The 24,754-nt window shown below is 37.2% G+C and overlaps 1 long non-coding RNA gene across 1 annotated transcript in view; it reads right to left on the bottom strand.

Moving 5' to 3' along the window:
• Positions 1-24,754, bottom strand: part of LOC119232763 (uncharacterized) — a 411,864-nt gene that overhangs the window by 281,276 nt on the left and 105,834 nt on the right. The gene's annotated exons all lie outside the window — the stretch shown is intronic.

Here is a 24,754-nt window from a genome sequence, read left to right on the forward strand (position 1 = left end):
TCAGAAGAGAGAAGAACTGATATAAATTGAAACCTTCCCTGGTTCATGCATTAATTGGGGTCATTGTGTACAACAGGCACTGGAGACACAGGATTAATAAGTCACAGCCACAGCCTCATGGAGTAGATAGACAAGTAAACTAATTGCTGAAACACTATGTGGTATAATCCCAAAGAAGTAGGTTCAGAGCAAGGAACAATTTTGAATGTAGCATGAGGGAGAAGATAAAACAAGCAAAGAAAGATAAGTTGTGTCAGGGTAAAGAGTCACAGATCAACATCTGGATAAGGAATTAGGGGGGAAGGGGCATAGATCAGAACCATGAAACATTTCATTGGGGATACCAGTGGGAGGTAGAGGTAAAGGAAAACAAACCGGGACTCCCTGGTGGCACAGCACTGGGTTGCGAAGCTGCTCGCAGCCTCGGCAGCACCGGTTCGATCCCCGGCTGCTCCCCGGCTGCTCCCCGGTTCGATCCCCGGCTGCTCCCCGGCCACTGGACGAGGGTCCCACATGGCGCCAGACCTCTCCTGCCGCCCGCTGCTCCCCTCAGCAGTGTACTTTGGTCCTTCTGCCTGCTCTGCTCCCCGCTCTGGCTCTGGTGAATTCTCTCACCCTCCCGCACTTCAGACTGTACCCAGTGCTTGTATAAATAAATAAATAAATAAATAAATAAATAAATCTTTAAAAAAGGAGAAAGAAAGAAAACAAACCAAAAAATGCTAATATATCTTCAAACATTCTTCAACCTATATGTCTTTCAAAACATTAAGCCCCAATGTGCTCTTCAAAAATCTTTGGAATAGATTGGGGTTGTTCAAATTAAATAAAAGTGGGAGGGGGGATGCAGATGGAAATAGTCTATTTCTAATAAGAAAAATCATAACCAGGGAATAAGCACTTTATTTGCAGGCATGTAGAATTAGAAACAGCCAGAATTCACTTAAACTAGCTTCTTCATGTTGCAATTGAGGATGTAAACTCAAGAGATGGTAAATGGTTTTTCCAAAATCAAGCATTTAAAAATGCTATGGGAAGGGCCTCCCCGGTGGCGCAGGGGTTGAGCGCTGGGTTGCGAAGCTGCCCTCAGTCTCTGTAGCGCCGGTTCGATCCCCAGCTGCTCCCCGCCCACCGAAGGAGGGTCCCACATGGTGCGCAGACTTCTCCTGCTGCCCACTGCTCCCCTCAGCAGTGTACTTCGGTCCTTCTGCCTGCTCTGCTCCCTACTCTCACTCTGGTGAATTCTCTCACCCTCCTGTGCTTCTGACTGTACCCAGTGCTTGTATAAATAAATAGATAGATAGATAGATAGATAGATAGATAGATAGATAGATAGATAGATAGATAGATAAATAAAAATTATACCTTTAAAAAAATTTAAAAATAAAAATGCTATCAGAAGGGATATATGGTGCTGTGTTCATTGCAGCACTGTTTACAATAGCCAAGCTATGGAACAGAGTGGATTAAGAAAATGTAATATATACATACACAATGGAATATTACTCCACTGTATAGAATTTTTCCAAAGATGCCCCCTGTACTCTTCCTCATATTTAAACTTAAAAAACGTGACTGTAATTCCAAACTTTTCCTACTCTAGTTCCAACTTAATCTCTCTATTAATTCATTGTATTGTAAACAATGCTCAACTGAGTAGTATTCCATCTGATACAATATGGGTAGTACTGGAAGGAATTACACTGAGTAAAGTATGTCAGAAGGATAAAGGCTAATGTCAGATGATTTCACTCATATGTAGAATATAGAGAAACAAAACAAAGGAGCAGACAAAACTGGAGCAAACCCTAGAAATATGACTATAGAATCAAGGCTACTAGAGGGAAAGGTGTAGGTGAGGAAAAAAGGGGCTGGGGGCACGATGGTCCATGGTAAAGATCCATGGGTGCTTTGGTGATGAGGGTGGTGTGGTAACATACATCTGAAGAGATGTTAGCCTATTTCCCTAAATCAGATATAGTATTGTAAACCAATGTTATCTCAAGAAAAAATAAATAAATAAGAATGCTGACACTAGCTCTGGAATGACTTCCAGTTCTGAATTCAGGGCCCACTGAAACCATGGCTGTTTTGAAATTTACACTTATGTAATGGTGGCAAACAAAAATCTGCAAAAACACAGCTCTAGCTTCCTTGACCTTTGCCCTAACAAGGTGGTATCCATCCATCTGATCTCCTTACCCCCAATCTCCACACACTTCATGTTATTGGAATGATCTTTCTGAACATTATCTGGTCATCATTTCCCTTCAAAACGAACTTGAGTGGATCTTATTCTATACTGAATCAAGGATGAACAGCCTGGTCAGTTCCTAGCCCTTGTGCCCACATCTCCCCCCAGCTCTTTCTTTCTTCTCTGCAATAGGACCATTGCTCATAGCTTCCGGTCCAGCCAGCCAGTTTAGCAAATACTGCAGAAGAGTTATACCTTGAGGCCTTTTCAGACTATGTTCCCTCTGCCTGCACTGCCTTTCACTACTAGCAGACAAATGAGTGCAGTCACGTGTTAGAGGTGCCCTGAGAAAGAGCTAGAGAGCCTAGGACACAGAAGACGGAGTAATTTTTTCTGTTTTTCAAGGAAAGGTTTCATATAAAGGTTTCATATTCCTTTTGAAGAACCTTAATGATAAGTATTTGACAGACAAAATGGAATTTAGGGTTTAGTTGTAACTGAGACTATATAACCTGCAAAGTCAAAACTATTTTCTATCTGTCCCTTTACAGAAGAAGTTTGCCAAATTCTTTCTAGACTAGAAACACTTTGAGATCAGAGAATATTTACTTTCTATAATTTTGTTCTTAGTAGTGATAGCTAATAGACACTCAGCAAATGTTAGCTGAATAAAAAGATGCATATTTTCTAAGTAAAAAAAGGAAGGAAGTCAAATGAAAAAAAAAAAAAGAGACAGTCTCTTTAAAAATGTTTTAATGTTTTAAAAAATTATGTTAGCTTGGTCAGTCCTCTGTTAGTATGGAAGCTCAGCAATTTGTAGTAGTTCTTTTTCCCCTGACTCTGTAGAACTGAATTTTTGCTTTTCATTTATTTCATTGCATTTTTGTGGAAGGACTTGGACACAATGTTTCAATCATGGTGAGTTAGAAAGCCCTCAAAGATGGCCAATCTATATCTCTTTTGACAACCCAAGTGAGTGAAAAGAGTCAAGATCTCTTGAGGATTAAGGACCCCCAAATTAGCTACCCAAACCATGGTAACATTCTCTGTTTGAAAACCTGTTCATTTGTTAGAATGTCACTAATGTAGTGGTCATGGCTGCACAGCCTGGGGCAAGAATTCATCAAAAAGAAATTGATACCTAAGTGCAAAATTCAATACATCAAAACCTACCAGGCAAACCAGAGAGACAGAAAGTATATTTAATATCGCATTTGGCCATCACAGCCCCAATCAGTCCGCCATCATTTGCACAGGGGAGTAAGAAGTGACGAGCAAAACTTGATTCCCCTGGTGAGTTTTCAAGGCCACTCTAAATATTAGAGTGCTCAGGATAAGAAGTGATTATATTTGACTTGTTCTCAAAGAATCTCAGCACTAAAAAGGCCATACCTATGAGCAAGGCAGAGTGGAAGGGACTTTCAACTGGGGCTCAAACAAGTCAGTCAACAAAATGCATTGGAGCAGAGGTTTGAGTGAGGTAGTCTGGATATAAAAGACATGCGGGGTATATTCCTTGCCACCGAGTGACCCATATGGGAAGTGCAGTCCGTGGAAAAGAGGAGAAATACAAAGAAAGTCACATATCCTAAAAATGAGTACAAATAGAAATGAGTAGAGTAACCCTAGTTAACGAAGCTCGGAAGTAGAGGCCAGGGTCATTCAGAAAATTCTCCATGAAGCAAGCAAGGGTTCTTTGACCCTTTAATATTAAAGGACCCTTTAATATCTGCTTGAAAATAGCATGGGTTTGCATAGAAGAATGCTAAAAGGTAATTGCAAATTGAGGAAGCTAGTGTGAAACCCATGACAGGAAGTAATGAAAGATCAAAGTGGTGGGAGATGAGCAGGCAAATAATTCCAATAGGTCTTAATACACATGCTGAGAAACACAAGCTTCAAAATAAGAACATCTGAAGATTAGAGTAATGTTACTTCCTCAATCACTTTCACATGTATTATTTCCCTGTTTCTCCACATTGAAATGCTCCATTACCCCTTCAGCCCCACTCCTTACCTCATCCTCAACACATTACCCACCTAAGCTTCCAACATATGCTGACAAGTTAATTCTTTGGAGGACGCCTTTCTTCATTCCCAGACCAGGTCATGTTTCCATTTCCCAATTTTATAGTCTCAGAATAATTTGTAAAACTCCTAATAAAGGCAATCCAGAGATTGTTCTTCTCCCCAAACATCCTAGCAACTCAGGTCCCCTCCAGGCTTTCACTCTACTTTGCCTCAAAATTGTCCCTCATTCTTAAGATCCAAGACACAGCTCTGGCCAACATCCACATGATAATCAGCAGAACCAAGATAAGGCGACAAAACCAAAGGACACAGACATCCACTGGGCGTTCCTAGTGAAGATTGCTGGAGACTACCACACAGTATTTTCATGTTGTCCTACTGATCAGAATTTAGTTGCGTGACCATCTTTCAATAGAAAAAAAAAAAAGTTGGTGAATGTTTGCTTTACTAAGAGTAATAGCATATGAACAGCTACAAATTCAATTATTGTGGAAAATAGGAAAACTTGTCTTTGGGGACAGTTAGCAATCTCTTCCATAAACCCACCACTTGACAGCAAGATCCACTGTTCATAAATCTATTTTCCTAAACTATTTAATTCATTTGTTTGTTTCCTTGGACTACACATGCTGTCAGAGAAAGTACTGAATCTGGTTTGTTCCCTGAACTACCTTCAGTATCAAGCACAGTGTCTGGTGTTCAGTACAAAGTAGCTGCCAAAGTAGATGTAATTATATTGTGTATGTGTGTGTGTGTGAGAGAGAGAGATATGTTTGCTAAATGAATGAGTATTGAAAATAGTTTTTAATATGTCAGTTTCATATAAAAACAATATTGAGAGCCTACTACTATTCTTCAGGATATGTGAGATGTACTAGATATAAATGAAGGAATAAAATAAGGTCATTTTGTAGGAATGGAAAAAAAGCTTCCAACTTTTAAATTAGTGTTATCTTTTGAACCCCATGCTACTCTCCAAATTTTAATGCTGGATCAGACTTAAAGTATGCTCTGCCCAACAATTTTTTTTTTTATCTGCATTAGAGGAAAGGTGATGGAACAAAAGTATGGTTTTCTAAATTTGGGAAGTTGTAATGGAGGTCCAGATTAGGAAAATGAGACCAACGCCTGAAATCCTTCAAGTCATACTAATAAAACCACAAGTTTCAATGGTCTCACCAATCTAATGTCTCCTGAGTATGTACAAGAATCACCCGAGGATAATTTAAACTACTTCACCCTCTGCACCTTAAAAGCCTAGTGAGTCATCATCTTCAAACTGATGCTGAGTATAACTTTTCCAAAGATGTCCCATGTTACTCTTCTTCATAGTTAAACTTAAAAATGTGACTGTAATTCCAAACCTCTCCTACTCTAGTTCCAACTTAATCTCTCTATTAATTCATTATAGCATCTCATGGCTGCTTGCTTCCATATTGGTGAGGGAGCATATAATTTCTTTTGGCAATGTCCTCAAGGAAAGTCAACACATGAGGAGGCGTTGTGGCCATGATGGATGTAGGGCTTGGAGCTCACAGACTCGAGTTCAGATTCGGTTTCAGTAATTAAGTATGAATCCATAAGAAAATTTTACAAACTTTCCACATTTTACTTTTGTCATTTTCGCCTCTGTAAACTGAGATGCATCACAGTGTAAAACTAAGAGTTTTTTTTGGGAGGGGCAGGGAGAAGGGGATGAAGATTATAATATAAATTAGATATGTAAAGTACTTAGGACAAAGTATAAATATTATTTCTTCCAATTAGTTTAGGGCAATTGTACCCACTGCCAATTATGTTTTATAGGACATATTCTTTTATGAGAAACATAAAAGATATACAAAACTCCCATAACTCATAAGGAAAAGGAACCTACCTAAACAATTTGAAGAATACAAGGAATGTTTATTACCATGTAATTGTAATTGGAAAAACACATACTTGACTTGTGTGGACCCATTTTTTAAAATCCATATGCTAATGTCAAATATCTGACATTTATGTTTATTTTTAGATTTATGGATATTGTATGTATATTAGTATAGATTTGTAGATATGTATATTTATGTATATTGGTATAGAATTCATCAAATCATAATGAATTTATTTTCATTATAAAAATAAAGAAAGAAATAAAAATAACACTCTAAATTTGGAGTCCCTCTATATCAATAATGAATTTAGACTTTCAACATTCAGGAACAACAGTTCCTTCTCAATTTTCTCAGTTTCCTATTGTCACCAAAGATAGGCCAGTATGAGTAACTGCTTTTTTAAATCCTCAAATAGTTAACAGATAGGTCAATGCTCACTTAGAACATAAATATAAGAGGACAAATTATACCCTGCAAGCTGAGGGAGGATCTATTATTCTTAGTGAATGCAGCAAAGGAAAAATTTTGAGACGTTATTGGGCACCAAATAGAATAAAAGAACAGAACTTCAAGATAATACCTGTCAGGAAGGGAAAATGGCTGAGGGTGTCTGCACAGCGCTGGTAGCAGTGTACTGAAATAGAAAAGCACTGAGGAGAGATAGTACAGGAAGATTAAATATGATCTTGAACAGTGATATCCCCAGAGATCTTAGGCTTTTTATTCTTCCAGACCTAAAAATTGTCAGGATTTTGAGTAAATCACAAAAGCAATTGTCATCGAGAACATTCGCAGCTGCTCGAACAACTATTTTAAGGTGAGGGAAGCTGGCAGGCAGAGTGAGTATGGCAGTAGGAAGTCAGTGAAATGAATAAGTATGAGAATATAAAACACTGTTAAAGAAGTAAGAGCTGTGACTTTTGAAGCAAGTCAGCCTGTGTTTATATTTATATAGAAGACTGTTTATGGGATTGTCGTAATGTGTGTTTTTACCATTTTAATGCATGACGGTGCTGCCATTGAGGGTACTGGAAAGAAAATGATGGACCAGTTTTCAAGACAGACTCCAGGTTTAACTCCCTCATAATTTCTCAGATGGCTCAGAGTTGAAAATTTTGTAGAGGGGACGTCTGAATGACTAACAGCCTCTAAGCCTTAAAAAAAAAAAAAAATCAGAATTTAAAAATGATGACACTGGAAGCAATTGAAAGGGATGTACTGAGACTCTTTACTGAACATTGCTTCACATCACTGTTCAGAGACCACAATCATAGACCTAGGAAAGTTAAATCCGTCTCCTTACTGTTGTGATGGACAGCATTTGTAGTCATAAACATTTGGCAAAGCAGAAGTTAGTCATTTCATTATGAGATTAATTCACCAATCCAGATGGGATTACAAACTGTGGGATTCCTTCAGAAGCTAATGTATCTCTAAATATTACAAGCAAGATGTTTAGCTGTCTCTTGATGTTTACTAACCTTTCGTGGCTTTCATTTCCAACATAAATTCCTATTACAATTGGTAGCTGAATTTGGGCTTATTTTAGGTTGGGAATGAAGTTGCCTTTAGAAATAAAAACAGATTTCAAGGACATTTATACTGTAGTTTGCTTTACTAGGAAAAAAACATGGTTAGCAACTAACACAAAATCAGACCGGTGTTTAGATATGTGAATTAAAGCAAGATCAAAATATTATGTAGATTAATAGCATTATATCTTATTAATTTAATGTGTATTTATTGAAAGCCCACCTCAGACATGCCACCAGGGGAGGAATCAATGAGAAAGAAAATCCTGATCATATTATATCATCATATCACTTAGTCAAGAGGGGAATCAGAGATTAAGCAATTACAATAGGATCCTACGTTTAACCCAGTATCAGTGTCATTGAGTTATAATTGACATTCAGTAAACTGCACTTATTTTGAATATATAATTTGATAAGGTTTGGCATATGTCTATAATAATGAAAATATTACCATGCTTAAGAGAGTGGACATTTCTATTACCCCCAAGAGTTTTTTTGTACCTCTTCAATCCTTCTGTCCTGACTCTCCCTGCAAGACTCCTTCTCCAGCAACCACTTATCTGTACTCTTTCTCATAGGTAAGCTTACATTTTCCAGAGTTTTAAATCAATGAAATCATGTAGTTTATGTTCTTGTTTGTGATTTCCTTAACTCAGCAAAATTAAAATTCATCCACATTTCTATGTATGTGCAATGTTTTTCTTCTTATTTCTGAGTAGAACGCCACTGTATAAATATACCACAATTCATTTTTCTATTCACCTACAATAGATAAGTGGGTTGTTTCCATTTGGACTAATACAAATAGAGTTTCCATGCTGAGGCCTAGGTTTGAATTATACATGAATTATAAGTAGACATGAGAAGAAATGAGGTCAGACTAGCGGGAATATCATATGGCTGCATTTTGGAATAAGTCTTACATCCCAGATAAGAGGTTGGAATTTTACTTTTAAACATACTTGTTGTTGGTAGTTACAGGGATAGGCTACTCTAAAGACAGAAAGAGGGCTTGTAGATACTTTGGGAAGCTCTCCCAAAGGGTCCACATTCAGAGAATTTATGTACAAGCTACACAGGCCCTTGAATCAAGCTTCAGTTGCTTGAGGAGATAGATACTTGATACAGGTGTACTTGTCACTGTTAGGGAAATAGTAAGGGGAGGAGCAAATAAATAATAGACAAATCAATGAAACTGATGCACTAAATGAATATTTTCAATCTAAATTATTAATTTTGACTGAAGGATAGGCTATAAATACTTGTAGAATGCTAAAAAAAAATTGGTGATTTTTATGGTCTGGAAATGGGAAAAACCCATGGCCAAGAAGACTACTTTGGTGGAATAACACTTTGTTCACACTTTTGTTAGCACTTTTCTCTTTTCACTTGGTGATAAAATAAAATACCTTAATAGAATCTCACTACACCGTGAGTTCCTAAATGTCAAATACTAATGTATCCTCAGTTCAATGCACAGAGCCTGTTGAAATTCAACAGTGGCCCAGATTAAGTTAATCACTACAGATAACCATGGATTCAATCTTCAATACTCCAGGAAAAACCACTTAAAGGTCACTGATCTTCCACTCTCTCCTTAAAGAAATGCTCTGTTACACAACTTCTCCCTGTCCTTCTCACATTCCCTACTGTTGTTCACAATGTCTCTTTATTTGTAATATCCTTCCAGACCTCCATATACAACCACTTTAGAAACCCCAGCCACCTTTCAAAAACCAACTGAAAAGCTACTTTATTCATAAAGGAATCTATTCTGCTTTATTGACAAAAGACCCCTTTCACTATATAATCACCCTATTTCATTTTCTTTCTTCTTCTATCATCCTTATCCCATTATGCCATGTACTATTATTGGTTGTGTATTTGTATTCTTTCTTTTACTAAACGGAAATATAGTTAACAGAAAGGATCTTATTCACCTCTGTTCTTCCTATAGTAACATTCAAAATGATTTGTATATAGAAAGGGCTTAATAACTGTTTGTTGAGTGAATAAATTGATCAATGAATAAAAGATGTAAACTTTCTAGTGTTGACTTTATATGAAAGGAGGGAAGAAATATTCTTCCTCAGATGGCTCACTCATTGTTCGTATTCTAAGAAATTCCCACATTGTATAGACATTGCTAAGAAAAAATTCCATTAAATTGAAATGTCATTTTGATATAACAGGCTATAAGTTCACCAACCTGTTGGTTGTAATTAATTCACCCAACCAATTAGCCAGTCCCTAGGAGAATTTTAAAAGAATAAACATAGTTCAAGCAGGTCTTGATGGTAAGAGATACAAGACAGAAGAAGCCTAAGTACACCTATAAAAACAAACAACAGAGATCTCTAGAAAAAATTTTATTGCCCTGGATTTGGAATTTCATAAGATAGCTTAAAAATGAGTAAAATAAGTGGTTAAAAGAATAATGTTGAAAGTAGCACAGCCAAGGTTATGATTCTGCTTAGGTTCAACCTTACATAAGCAAAAATCTGGGCTTAATTTTATACACTTGCATATTGGTGCATGGTGGAATTAGAGACATATTTTTTTACTTTGAAAAATGGAGATACATGTCTGCCTTCGGGTATGATGAAGTAATCTCTCACAGACAAATGTTCTAATGAAGACAACTAGAAAAGTCAGGTAAGGTATAAAAATCATGATATTAACCACAAGTGTAAAAACAATGAGTAATAAATGAAATTTCTAAGAGCAACGAGGTATTCTCTAAGGCATTAAATCTCAAAATAAGAAGCTGCTTTTCCTTAAGAGTATCTGCCAAATCTCAGCAAGTTCTAAATTTGAAATCTAAATTTTGCTTTCCCAGAGGTCACTTCAGAGGAAATAGGAAAGCAGTTGGTGAACAATCCTAGACTGGCAAAGCTAGAAACTTCAGGTGCCCCAAACACAATTCCAATATACTCGTTAAGACATTTCTAAAATTAGGTGGCTCAGCAGTTGAGCGCTGGGCTCGAATCTGCCCTCAGCCTCTGCAGCACTGGTTCAATCCCCGGTTGCCGGCGAGGGTCCCACATGGTGCAACAGACTTCTGCCGTGCCTGCGGCTTCCCTCAGCAGTGTATTTTATCAGTCTGCCTGTTCTGTTCCCCACCCTGGCTCTGGTGAATTCTCTTACTCTCCCGTGCTTCTGACTGTACCCAGTGCTTGCATAAATAAATAAATAAATCTTAAAAAAAAAGACATTTCTGAAATTATGAAACCGTACATGCTTGAGGCTTAAGAGCTAAGTTGAAAACCTGAGAAAAGCAGAGCAAAATATTCTGTTGTAGTTGGTTCTGAAGAGACAAAGACCCGCCAGGTTTTTAATTGACAGATATGACTTCAGAATTTGGGGATAATCTAAGGAAGAGTAAGTCCAGCAGACAAAATTAAGAAGAGGTATCCTGAAGAAATTCGATAAAGTTTAAGAGTTTCAATTAACCATAGAAAGTCAGGTTCAGGATCTCAGAAGAGATATTCAGGAGCAAAAGGAGTTCTTCATCGAAGAGACTGAGGCTATTTAAAAATAAAAAGATGCCAAATAAGAAAGAACAGAAGACAGTCGTGGAAAACAGGGACAGTAGGCTTAATCCTGAAGAAGACAGAATGAAGATAAAATACACAAATGAATGACCTGGAGGAGGAGAGAGAAAAAAATTAGGAAAAATGAAGAAACTATGAGAAATATCAAGCTCTATTAGAAGATGAATGATAAAGATAAAAGGTAACACAGAAAGTAAAGAGAGAGAAAAAGGAACAGAGAAGTTATTTAAAGAAATTATAACTGAGAACTTCCCAAACCTATGGTAAGACTCAAAGAAATCCAGAAAGCTTATAAAACACCCAAATTTTTAAATGCAAAAAGACCTAAGTCAAGACATGTCATTGTAAAGTTATCAAAAGTCAACAATATTAAAAAAAAACATTAAAAGCTCATTAGGAAAAATTATGGAACTAGACAAAAAAGAATGAAAATATCAGAAAAGGTCAATGACATCAATGGAGTCCTAGAAGAAGAGGAGAGAACACAGAATAAAATGGCATATGAACAAATAATGGACCAGAGTTTTCCAAAAATGATAAAATCTGCGATCCACAGGTTTGGGAATCTGAGAAGATCTTAAGCAGAATTTCTTTTTATAAGTAAATTAGCCATATCATAGTCAAACTGATAAAACCTAGAGGCAATCAGAAAATCTTTAAGATAGCTAGAAAAAGAGAACCTTATCTTCAAAGAAGCATCGATAAGCCTCATAATTAACAATTATATAAACCAAATCAACATCTTTGCAAAGCTGACAGGAAATTTTTATCAACAATGGAATTCTATTCCTAGCAAAATTATCATTCAAAATTCATGCTGAAAGAAATACATTATCAAAGAAACAAAACTAGTAGACCTGAAATACAAGAGATACTGAAAAGAATTTGTCTGAAAGAAAGAAAATGATAGCGAATACAAATATGGAAAAGAAATGAAAAGAATGGAAGATTTTAACTATGTATTTAAATATAAATTGATATTCAACATATAAGACAACAGAAGTATTTTTAAATTTAAAATGCATGTAGAAATAAAATGTACTAATAAGTAGAAGAGTAACCCTAATAAAGAGGGTGATAAGGTTTGGAAGTTATTAGAGCATTGAAAAAATAGTGATATCCATTAAACTATAACAAGTCATGAATTTTTTCATTAATCACTAGGGTAACCTCTTTAAAATTAACGATATAAGCAGTTACATTATAAAAATAAAGTGTATACTCAAACCTAAGATTGTCGTATTGGATTCATAAAATGATCTCCTTTAAAAAAGACATGCTTTGGGCCTCCCTGGTGGTGCAAGGGGTCAAGTCTCAGCACTATGAAACTATCAGAAACCACTGCAGCCATGAGTTCTATCCCCAGCCAGGGAGGTGTCCCACATGGCTCAGTAGACCTTTCCTGTCTCGCCAGCTGATCCCCTCAACTGTGAATTTCAGTAGATCTGCCTGTTCTGCTTCCCACTCTCTCTCTGGTGAATCCTCTCTCTCTCTCTCTCTCTCTCTCTCTCTCTCTCTCTCACACACACACACACACACACACACACACACACATACCTCTGGTGTATACTGCAGCTCTTGTATGCATAAAATAAATAAAAACAAATCTTAAAAAAAAAGACATGCCTTAAATATTAAACAAAGAAATTGAAATAAAAGTATGAAATAAAGATAGGTCATGAAAATATTAACCAAAATAAACCTAATATAATGACATCAACATTAGTATTTCATAAGTATTTCAAAGGCAAGAAGCATTACTAGAGATTTTTTAAAAGACTTTATAAAAGTTTCTCATTTGTGAGAAAAAAGCATAGTCCTAAATTGGTATGCACCCAAAACAAGAATTTCAGTATGTATTGTAAAAATGTGTCTGAACCTAACAAATATAAGTAAACAAATACAAATCATATAAGCATATTTTAAAACATTTCTCTCAATAGTTTTGAGAGAAGCAAATAAATATCAGTAATAAAGATGGATGGATAACACATCACATACAACCATACCATGAAGAACTTATCATTAATAAAAAGAAAATAACTATTGATACAAGAAACGATATGCATGGATAGCAAAGTAATTTTACTGATTCAAAGAAGATATACAAAATAAGTAGAAACTGTTAAATTCCATTTGCATAGAATATTAGAAAATTCAAACAATCTGTAGTGGAAGAAAATAGATCAGCAGTTGAGCTGGCACAGAAGGAAGGAGATAAGTGGAAGAAAAAGCTGTGATGACAGTTTATAGACCTACCGAAACTTATCAAATTGTATATTTTATATATACTTTAAATTTCTGCATGTCAATCATTTATTAAAAAAATGTTAAAAAGTCAGTAAGTCTAGCGATCTGATCACAACTAACAAATGGACCAAATGGCACACAAAAGCAAAAAGAAGATGTGCACGATATCCACAGAACGCATATCCCATTCACGTGCACATGGGCCACCAGCCTATCAGTGGGTTCCAGAACTTTGTGTGAAAAGTCTTATTTGTTGATCTTAAAGCATCAGTCTAAAGAGAAGGCATCTTATGTGATGCATATTTGGGGGACATGTTTGGGTATTCTACAGGTGCCATTCTTTTTTATTAACTCATGAGGTATTAAATTATGAGTAAAAGTATCATAGGATCTAGTAAGTTCACTTCTGGATATGTATCCAAAGTAAACAAAAACATTAACTGAAAAAGAATAGAAATCCTATGATGACTACAGGGTTATTTGCAATAGCCAAAATATGGAAACAAACTAAATGTCCATCAATGGATGAACAGATTTTTTAAAAAGGTGGTATAGAGGTATATATATATATATATATATATATAGTGTAATTATTATTCAACCATAAAAAAAGAATAAAATGCTGCCATTTGTGACATGGATGTACCTAGAGGGTATTATGCTAAATGAATATATCAGACAAGAAAGGCAAATCCTGTATGAACTCACGTGTGTATGGAGTCTAAAACCAAAATAAACCAAGCTCATAATTGTTGGTTGCCAGAGGCATGGGATGGTAGGGGACAAGTGGGTGAGAGGTGGGAATAGGGCTCTGGAATGAAGGGGGTAAATGGTACAAACCTCAAGATATAAACTGAATGATATGGGAATGACTATGGGAATATAATGCACAGCTTCACTATGGTTAATAATACCATATTGTGTATTTGAAAGATGCTCAGAGAGTAGATCTGAGAAGTTTTGTCACAAGAAAAAAATTAGTAACTATGTATGGTGATAGATGTTAACTGAACTTACTGTGGTGATCATTTTGCCAATACGCATATTAAATCATTATTTTGTGCACTTGAAAATAACATAATGTGATGTGTCAATTATTCTTCAATAGAAGAAAATGCACCCAGTGTGCTGAAACTGATTTTATATAAGCACAGAAGCATGAAAGGAAGTAATTCCAGAGAAAACACAGTAACAAGCACAGGCATCACAGTAAATTATCCTGCTGGTTTATTTGGTATAAATGCATACTAGCTTCTGATGTATGACTGATCTTTCTATCTTTAATATCTGGTGATGACTTATGTATTTTTGATATGTATGTCATTGTGATAATTATGATAAAAACTTTTAATGTGTTCCATGAGTCCCCTTTACTCCCTCAAATAACAGAAATCCATGTATACTTCCATAACCACAAAGTTCATTATTTTAGGATATGTGGTAAGAAGGAATCAAAAGCAACTCTATAATTTTAATTAGCAGAGGCATTTCTACTTTTATAATATTATCTTCATACAGTGTAGTTAAAATATATTACTGCACTAAAATAGTTCATTATTTTTACAGTTTACCATATCGAAAAGAGAAAAAAGATGCTTCTTATCAAGTCCTTGTGAAAATATTTTCTATATTTGTAGGATTTTTTAATAAAATCAAACTATTTAACAATTATTATATCAATAGCTCCTTAGTTCTCAGAGATTATGGCAGGATAACAGAAAAAATATTAACTTGTAGACTCATAAAATCACAAGATAATTATGCTAAACTACTCAGTTTAGGTTTTTTTGTTCTGTTTTGTTTTAAAGATTTATTTATGCATACAAGAGCTGGGGTCTAGGCCAGAGGTGCAGGAGGTGAGAGGATTTATGGAGAGGAGAAAAGGTGGACTTACTGAGATACATTGCTGAGGGGAGCAGCAGGAGAGACAGGAGAGATCTAATGTGCCATGTGGGTTAGCTTCCTGCCCAGGGATGGAACTCATGCCTCAGTGGCTGGCACTAGCTTGATAGTACTGAGACTTTAACCCCTGTGCCACCAGCAAGGCCCTCAGTTTAGGTTTTAATACATTCTACAAAATTCTTTTCAATCAATTGCTGAACAGGTTTTGATAAAAAAAAAAAGTTGCCCTAAAGAGTGGAATTTGTGACTGCCAAGGTAATATGTTGTACTGTTAATGCATTTTTTTCTCATTATAATCTTTTTTACATGGCTTTCACACATATGCTTTTTTTGGTTGGTTATCATTGGAGAAGTCCTACAAAATAAGCATATTCCATCCTCTTTATGCTAACCCTTGAAATGTTTGAATATAGCAATCAGTATCCCTTGATGATCTCCTTATTGTCAAGTTTTTCCTATCACAGTTCATATAACATAGCTTTTTCTCCAGTCAGCTGTCGCCAGGAGAGCTCATACCCCAACAGTGCATTCTCCATGGAGGACCCAGTACTCCTGTTCTTCTATGACTAGTGCTAAGTAGAGCAGGACTCGGCCCTCCCTGTGGGTACTGAGAACAGAAGGAGTGTGCTTTTGTTCTCAGAGGCTTGATTACAGCATTAACTGACATAGACTTAAATTTAGGAAATTTCCTAACATATTTCACTTATTTTCAAGAAATTATATCTCCTCTCTGAAATTATATTGCTATGTTTTTAGGCCTAAGTACAGGACTCTAGATTTATCCCAATTATTTCTGTATAGAGATAGACTCTTTTCTCAAGAATATCCGATTCATCATAAGAAAAATATGAAAACTCCCACATTCCTAGTCTATTATGTAATATGATTACACCGTCTCCTTCTTCAAAGACAAAATAAAGTGGAAAAGTAGAAATTATCTAAATATTGGTGACTAATCTTCCACTACAGAAGAAAATGGAGAAAGTGAATGCTATTTGTACTTTTTCATTTTTTGCTTAATTTACCAAACAAATATCAATTCTCTGCTTCATTTTACCTGTGTAGACACAGCTTGAACAAGAATTCTTATTTAAAGGGATGAAGTTGTCAATAGAATTGTTTCTTGATCAATCACGATTCATTCAGCTGTTGTAGAGCAAAGCAACAGGCACTGTGTTACATCTTGCTTTGCTTTAGCTGAGGGCACACAATTCAAGTTTCCCATCATTTATATTGAGTCTAGTGATTGTTTTTGCTTTGTTTTCTTTCTGTCATGTACCATTTTTCAACTTTACTAATAAAATGTTGATGAAAACCATAGAATGTCGCAAATGAAATCTTTTAGTTATATTATTTTATTAATAGCATTTAACTTTGGCTGTTAAACTATTAACAACACATAATAAAATAGCTACGGTTTTGCATTAGCAGAGTAAATGCATTCCAGTGAATAACAATAAACCATTCACAATTTACTAGGAGCTCAATTTAACCCAAATTATATTGTTAGCAATATGCCTGGCTTACTACATGAAATTTTTAAAAATACTCTCAAGAATTAACATAAAACACCTTCTGCTGTTTATGGAGATGAATTCATAGATGGAATGGGCAATAGAAAATGTCAAAATTAACATTTAAGCCAGTCTTTTCAGAATAATGCAATCAATGTATGAGCCTTCTATAATGTTTGCCTCTCTTTAAACAAAAAGTTTATTTATGTACTTATTTATGCATAGAAGAACTGGGGTGTAGGCCAGAGGTACATGGGGTGAGAGGATTCACCAGAGACAGAGTGAGGAACAGAACATGCAGACTGACTGAAATACATTGCTGAGGGGAGCAGTGGGGGGCAAGAGAGATCTGCTGCACCATATGTGGGTCAGCTCCCAGATGCTGAGACTTATCCCTAGACTACCAGGGAGGCACTTTTTCTTTTAACTGTATATCTCCATTTGTACCTGAAATATATCACATTGTCCTGTTTTAGAATATATGGTATTTTATAGATTCATGGTCTACCCATAACATTCAAGTTATTTTTTCAAGGATTAGAGATTTAGGTGGATGGAGGAGTTTGGAAGATAGGTAGAGAGTGGTGCATAGGTGAAGGGCATATCAGATGGGGAAGGGATTGGCAGATCCAGAGGCTGATTCATGGATGAAGGACTTGGCAGATGGGGAGAAGAAGTGATATGAATGGAGGGTTGTTTTTTTTTTTTTCATTTGGAAAATATTGTTTTCTTGTATTACAAGTGTTTGTAATGATAGTCATAGAATAAGAAGGAACTTTAGCCACCCTCTTATTCTTTACAGAAATCCTCCTTGTGGCATATTTAGGTAATTATCATGAGAAGTATTAACACTCAGTTATTCATTACTTTACATTCATGAGCATCCACGAGGAGTTTTCAGGTAGATGCTGAGATAGACTTGTAGAGTTAGTTCCCCATGATCTGCCAGATAGTTAGTTGTGGATACAGTGCCAGGAAGAGCATACAGACTCTCTAATGGCTGATGTCCTGTGCTTGTACAGAAAACAAACTTTCAGTATCTGTGGTTAGGCTGTTTCTGCTTAAGCAATTTTGGAAAAGGGATGCTCATTTTCCCTAACCTACCTACCCTATTTTTGACATCTCCAATTTAAGTAGTCCTTATATTGAATCTGTATGACTAATGTGTATACCTCTTGGTCCTGATTTAGTCCTTTAGAGTAAGACAGAGTAAGTGCTACTATCACAGAAACACATTCAAACATATGAAGTATCTTTGTATGAAAAATAATCCTCCAAATCTCCTTTTTGTATTTTTTTTCAAATAAAACACTTCCCACCTCCTTCAACTTTTATTCTTATGGGTACTTGCGATCCTTACCACATTCGGATTGCTCTACATGGACCATAATCATTTCTCAACAACCATTTAAAGTCCGTGAGATCAAAATTGAGGGACACATATGGGCTAGCCACTAGATATGGGCTAGCCACTATGGGCTAGCCACTAGAGAGTGCATGGGGCTATGTCTTCTCTTCTCCTGGATGATAGACCAGAGAACCTTAGCATTTCTGACTGAAGTTGACTGCTTCTGACTTAGTAAAAGCAAATCAGCAGGTTCATGATCTGTATATCATAATGAGTACATGGACATACTAGGATTATGTTGCTTGGATTAAATGAGATAATGAATTTAGAAATGTGTGGTTCAATGCACAGCACTTTCAGACCAGTGTTTAGCAGTGAGCTACTTCCTAATGAGGGAGCCGAGCTAATTTTTAGTCTTCCTGTCTAACTGATTATCATTTTAGCTCTGGAGAACCAAGAAATTCATGCCAAATCCTGCATACAGAACAAGGGAGGCATCACATCATATCACTATTGCATCCTGACTTGAAATCAAGAAAATTTTCTAGGTTACTGAGTTGCTTTTCCCAAGATCATGCTTGAATAATTTCTTTAACGTAAGTGATGGACTATGTCTTTATATTCAGAAAATTTTATTTTTTAGTTGTGACCTCTGCCTCCTACTTGGTTAGTCAAGATACTAGCTTTCCATGTCACAGCAGTGATAGGAAATGGGTGTGAGGAACAATCTCACAATCATGACTATATGATTAAGACAGCAACTGGGCCCAGCAAAATCACCTGAGCAAGGAACAGCATGGCAAGGACATGAGAAAGAGCACCAGTTTCACACAGCACCAGGAATAGACAGAAGAATCAACACTGTCTTAGATCACCACAGAGACTATTGCCTTAGCCTTAAAATTCTCTGTCTTTGACTTCTTTAAAAGAAATTAAGTTGTAAATATCTAAGTAACCCAAGAAGAACATACAAGTCTCATTAAGATGTCCTTAGTAAAGGTTTATTTATGGAGCTCCCAAATAATGGTACTCACAATAATGGTATTGTTAAGGGTAAGAATAATGGCTCCTGTTACCAAGCATTTGCAATAGTCCAGGCTCTAAATTGAAAGAGGCTGATACAATTATTATGCCTATTTCACAAAAGAGGAAACTAAGCTATTTCCCCAGAATCCTAGAGATTGAAAGAGAAATCTCAGAAATCTCAGGGTTCCTACTCAAGTCTATTTTTTTCAATAATAATTACAACCATATCTCCCTACCCCTGCCAACTTATTTGGTAGCCTTACATTCTAAAACATTTTCTTCCACATTATGATCTGGTAAGCCTACTGCCATCTTGAGTCTCAATATTTTTTCATTCTCAAGCTTAAAACCTTGCATTTTTCTTTATTGAATCCAGCTCTGTTCATTTGTCAACATGGTAAGCATGCACCGTGTTCCCAGTATTGTTCTAAAAGCATTTCTAAATAGGAAAGGTGTTTTGATTTGTTAACAAAGATCTTAATTATACATTCAATTGGGAGAACAACACATCTAAAGAAAGTTGTTTTCAGTGAACTGTCAAAGTACACACCTGGACTCTGCTTAAAAGATGAGAACTTTACTCACAAACATACATATTTGATGCTTAGAGTCCTGTTTGTTTATAGCAATAAAATGGATGAGGAAAACCTCACATTTCTGTGAGGAGACTAACCTGTAATTGTCTTTGAAACATTCTATTATAATTTAAAGTGCATTGCAATGGTTCACAAAAGGAAAGAACAAACCTAATTAAGTGGATTCTGCAATAGGTTAACAGATTTAGTAACACAGCTTTATCCCAATCCCCTTGACCATCAAACAAATTAAAAAACACACACACATTTGCACAGAAAACTGTTCAGCAAACACCTGCCAACATTGTCTCACCCAGACCACACACCCTGTCACTAGTCATAGCTGGTTCCACTATACATCAGGGACTTCTTGTTGGATCAAATATTCCCTGATCACCAAAACTTCTGTTCCTCTGCTGCAACTGCATGAGGTTGTTGGGAGCCAGAGAACCATTTAGAGCCTCACATGGCTGCCTAATACTCCCCAGGGTCTTGGGATGCAGCTGCAAAGAGATAGAACTACAAGCCAAAGTCACAGCCCAGCACACCCAACTCCCAGATGCCTTGGCCGTTGTTCTGCCAGCACCAGAGCAGGACTGACCATTATCCCATGGGTGCTCTTGAATAAATTCTCTAGAAATCCCTCTCAAAACACTATCCCTGTCCATTTTCCTTAGGAATGCACTACTTTCTAAGCTCACAAAGAGATGTGCATTGAAAGAAGGAGCTGAAGAGGAATAAAGGGAACTGTTCAGCAAACACCTGACAACATCCAGCTTTCAGCTTCTTTCCTTAATGTAGAAGGACAGCAGTGAATTCTACCCTTCCATAAACAACTGTGCTAATGGCAATTGGAACTTGCCCTCTGTCTGGGTGTTGAGATGGTTCTACCAGGGTTTGGGTTTATTTGGTGACCTCTGTTTCTTTCTCTACCCCTGATTTAGATAGAGGCTCCAGCTCAGACTCCAAAGAAAATAAAATGGCCCTTCTTGAAATATAAACATAATTCCTCATCTACCCACCACCAGTTTTCCAAAGCATCAGACTGAGTTGTGGCCATTTTCTACCCCTACCTGGGGAAAAGGAAAGACCAGCTGCTGCTATCCCATTTCATCAATGAAATTTTCATTCATCGTATTAAATTTAGCCAAGATTACTTCCTTGCCTAATAATCACAGATATATGTGTGAGTACTTACTAAGTGCCAGCCTTGTTACATAATGCTTTGCACTCACTGTCATCCTCAGTCCTCATAACCACCCCACGAAGTAAGTACCATCATAAGTCTCACATTTCCGATAAACTGACAGTCAGAGATGATAAGGATTTTGTTTAAGGTCACACTCTTACTAAGTGAACAGACGAGAATTTGAACTAGATCTCACTAATGGCAGGGCTGTATAACCTAAAGTAAAAATGCCCTCAATTTCCTACTTAATGGGATAAAGTTTCAGGTAATTCAATACAAATTGAAAAGGCTTTCAAATGATAACTTTTAACATATTTTTTGACTTACGGCTATCACAGAAAGAAACTATATAGGATACAAAAAGGATTTTCAGGCTTACATCTTTATGAACTATTTCTGCTTTGGCAATTTCTCAAACCTAACTTACTTCAATGATATATTACACTCTGTTTATTATCTACAAAGAGCACAAATAGTTAGAAAAATGTTTTTGACCCCTACCAAAAGCAAATATGACCTCGTTTCCAAACCAGAAACCTTGGTCTGGACTTTGAATACTGATTTGGAAACAAGTTTTTAAAAGAATTAGCTCAAAGCAGCAGGTTTGTAGCTTATATGACACAAGATGATCAATGACCACATTAGCTACTAATCTAAGGCATAAAACATGCATGAGGCATTAGCATGGAAATCTAACACGTTCCCACCCCAGGTGGCACTGGATTTCTAATCTGGTGTCCCATCTAATAGGAATAAACTTAAATAGCTTATTTAGAGCTTCATTTACAAATTTAATAATTAGGGTGATTTACTTATAAGGCAGGGGAGGAGAAAGGAGGGCCGCTGGGTGGGGGTTGAAATGGGAGAAAGAAAACAAAAGTCATTTTGAACAAGCTAGACTCAGTATAATTTGCCTTGAAAGAGATCTCCCACTCTGATGGGAGGGAATCAGGATTAGAAAAAGGCATGACCTCTAGACGCTGAGTGTTAGTTGGGGACTAACAAACAAAATCCTGTTAGGGGGTGCTAGGCAAGTGGCTTAATCTCCCAAAGATCTCTACATTTTTTTTAAATTTTTTTTAAGATTTATTTATTTATTTATACAAGCACTGGGTACAGTCAGAAGCGCGGGAGGGTGAGAGAATTCACCAGAGCCAGAGCGGGGAGCAGAGCAGGCAGAAGGACCGAAGTACACTGCTGAGGGGAGCAGCGGGCGGCAGGAGAGGTCTGCGCGCCATGTTGGACCCTCCTCCGGTGGCTGGGGAGCAGCCGGGGATCGAACCGATGCTGCAGAGGCTGCGGGCAGCTTCGCAACCCAGCACTCAACCGCTGCGACACTGGGGAGGCCCAGATCTCTACATTTTTAAGATAGGAATGCTGCTGCCTTCTTTGAAAGAATTAAAAGATAACTAAAGCAAAGTGATCGATACAGTGCCTGCCACCAGGAGGCACTACTGATTCCAATTTTGGATTCACCAATAAGTGCTAAGCTTCATGGGGTCCTCTCCTCCTGGTTCTGCAACACTGGGACTGAACTAGTTACAGATTTTGACAAGGTTCTCCTCTCACCTATATCTAGTACTAGGAGAATAGCTGGATGAGTTTTTTACTTTGTTAATACATAGAAATTGGGCAAACAAGATTCAGTGAACTGGAAACAACCAGTTATGTAGTCTGTGACCCACCTCTTAGTGATCAGTTTCTCTAGGAACATTTATAGTGCCTGACTCCAGGCTTATTACGTTTCAGGCTCTTACTAACAACAAGAGTCCAAATGGAAACCCATATGCCTCTATACTTAGGACTTAGAAAGAAGGTAACGACATTTAGATAAAATAATCTCTATCCCCTTATCTAGAAAAAATTACTTTAATATCTGGAAGTATTACTACCTGGGCCCTGGAAGCCTGAATTCAAATTTATAGGTCTCAGAACACTTGGAGTTTGTGCCAGGACATCACAGCATGGGAAGAACCAGTTCTCCTTCTTCCTATCCTGTTTCTGTCTCTACTCTGAGGAGTCTTGCACTTGCATGCACGTGGTCACTGCAGGCTTCATGTCCATGTTCCACCTTCACCCCCATCCTCACAAACAGCATTCCAAGGTAACCTATCCAGCCCACTGGTGAGCCCACAAAGAGTGTGGTTGGTCCTCCCCCTACAGGAAAATCCTAGCAATGAGGCTCCAAAAGCACAGGATTGCTAAAGGCTGGAATTTCCAGAGTCCCAAATACCCAGAGTTATCTGGAGGTGCAGAGGCAGGTTCCAAGTGGCCACAAGATTAAAGGTGAGTCTGAGGACACTGCATCCTAGTGAGAGAAAAGCAGAACTCAAGACGCCATTTAACACAAGGAACCCAATGCAGTAAAACCTTTTACCTGATTCAGTAAAACTTACTTGCTCAGCTGAGTTAGTATATCTTCCCACTGTCCCACTGCCATCCTGAAGGCCAGAGTGTTAATATAGTCACTGCAGGGGGCTCAATGCTACCCATAAAGTGCTTCCAAGGAAGACAGTCCATCTGCAATGGACATTATTATTAACCCTTCTAATTTCACTCCATGCATTAAATCAGTCTTAATAATTAGCAGCTTCTACCGCCAAACAATTAGCTAGAATGGTAAATAAGTATCCAATCAAAAGATGGGCAATGCTAATTAACCTTCAATTTTCTTCATAGCAGTGTACGAAGAATTGTTTTATATATTATGTATTTTACAGATTTTTTTCACAAAAAAGAATTGTGATGAGGTGTTTTCATGTCCATCCTTATTACTTAAAACCACAGTCCATCTCATGTGTCCAGTAATCCTTAGCACCACTGAAAGATTTTCTGGGTCATGGAGAGAACTTTTACAAGCTGTATTAAACCATAATGCTCATTTTAGAAGGTTATAAATAGAGGATACAAGCTACTCCCACAGCTTGTTATTGACTCATCTAGCAGCCCTACCAAAAGTGAAAGAGCCTCCCCATACCTGCCCCAACCAGACTGCGCCTCTGCAGAAAGACCGAATGTTCGGGGACATTCAGGGACAAGTAGCAGCACCTTTTGTTATGACAATTTCCCTCCATGAGTTGCTCTTTGCCTAGTTCCCCAGCCTCACCTACCATCACCTTCTTCCTATCTCTCAAAGGTTTTCTACCTCCAAGATTCTCAAATCACACTGCAATCACCTAGAGAGCTTTAAACTCAGCTCCAGAGACTCTGACTTAATCGGAGCTGTCTGAGCATGGAGCGTTCTGAAGGCTCCCCAGGTGACTCTAATGTGCAGCCAGGTTTGCGAAGCAGCGCTGCACCACCACCGCCCCAATCGACATGCTCTTCCTGACACTCTTGTACTCATATGCCCTTTCCTTCTGCTTCAAATGTCCCTTTATTACCTTGCAAACTTTTTCTCGTCCTCCAAGACTCAATCAGATAAAGCCCTGTCCCCATCAGGTCTCCCCATTTTGAGAGATCCAAGAACAACACAGGCATCCCTTTAATAGAATTAACGAAGACCAATGTGTTGTTGAATGTAAAAAAAAAAAAGAACTATTCATACTGGGTGATAGGTGTCAACTAGGTCTATTCCAGACAAACTGGAGCATAGAATCTGTAACTATAACCTCTATTTTATATCAATCCATGATTGCAGACTCACTTACCTGTCTTCTGCTCAAGGATATGAAAACAATTAAGGCAGAGAGTAAACTTACTTGTCTCTCTAACCTCAATGACCAGTAGAGATTAGATATTGCACCTTATGGGAAACATCTT

This window comes from Talpa occidentalis, unplaced genomic scaffold, assembly GCF_014898055.3.
Source record: "Talpa occidentalis isolate TD23 unplaced genomic scaffold, MPIMG_talOcc4v2.1 talOcc4.7, whole genome shotgun sequence".
In the NCBI taxonomy this organism is placed as follows: domain Eukaryota; kingdom Metazoa; phylum Chordata; class Mammalia; order Eulipotyphla; family Talpidae; genus Talpa; species Talpa occidentalis.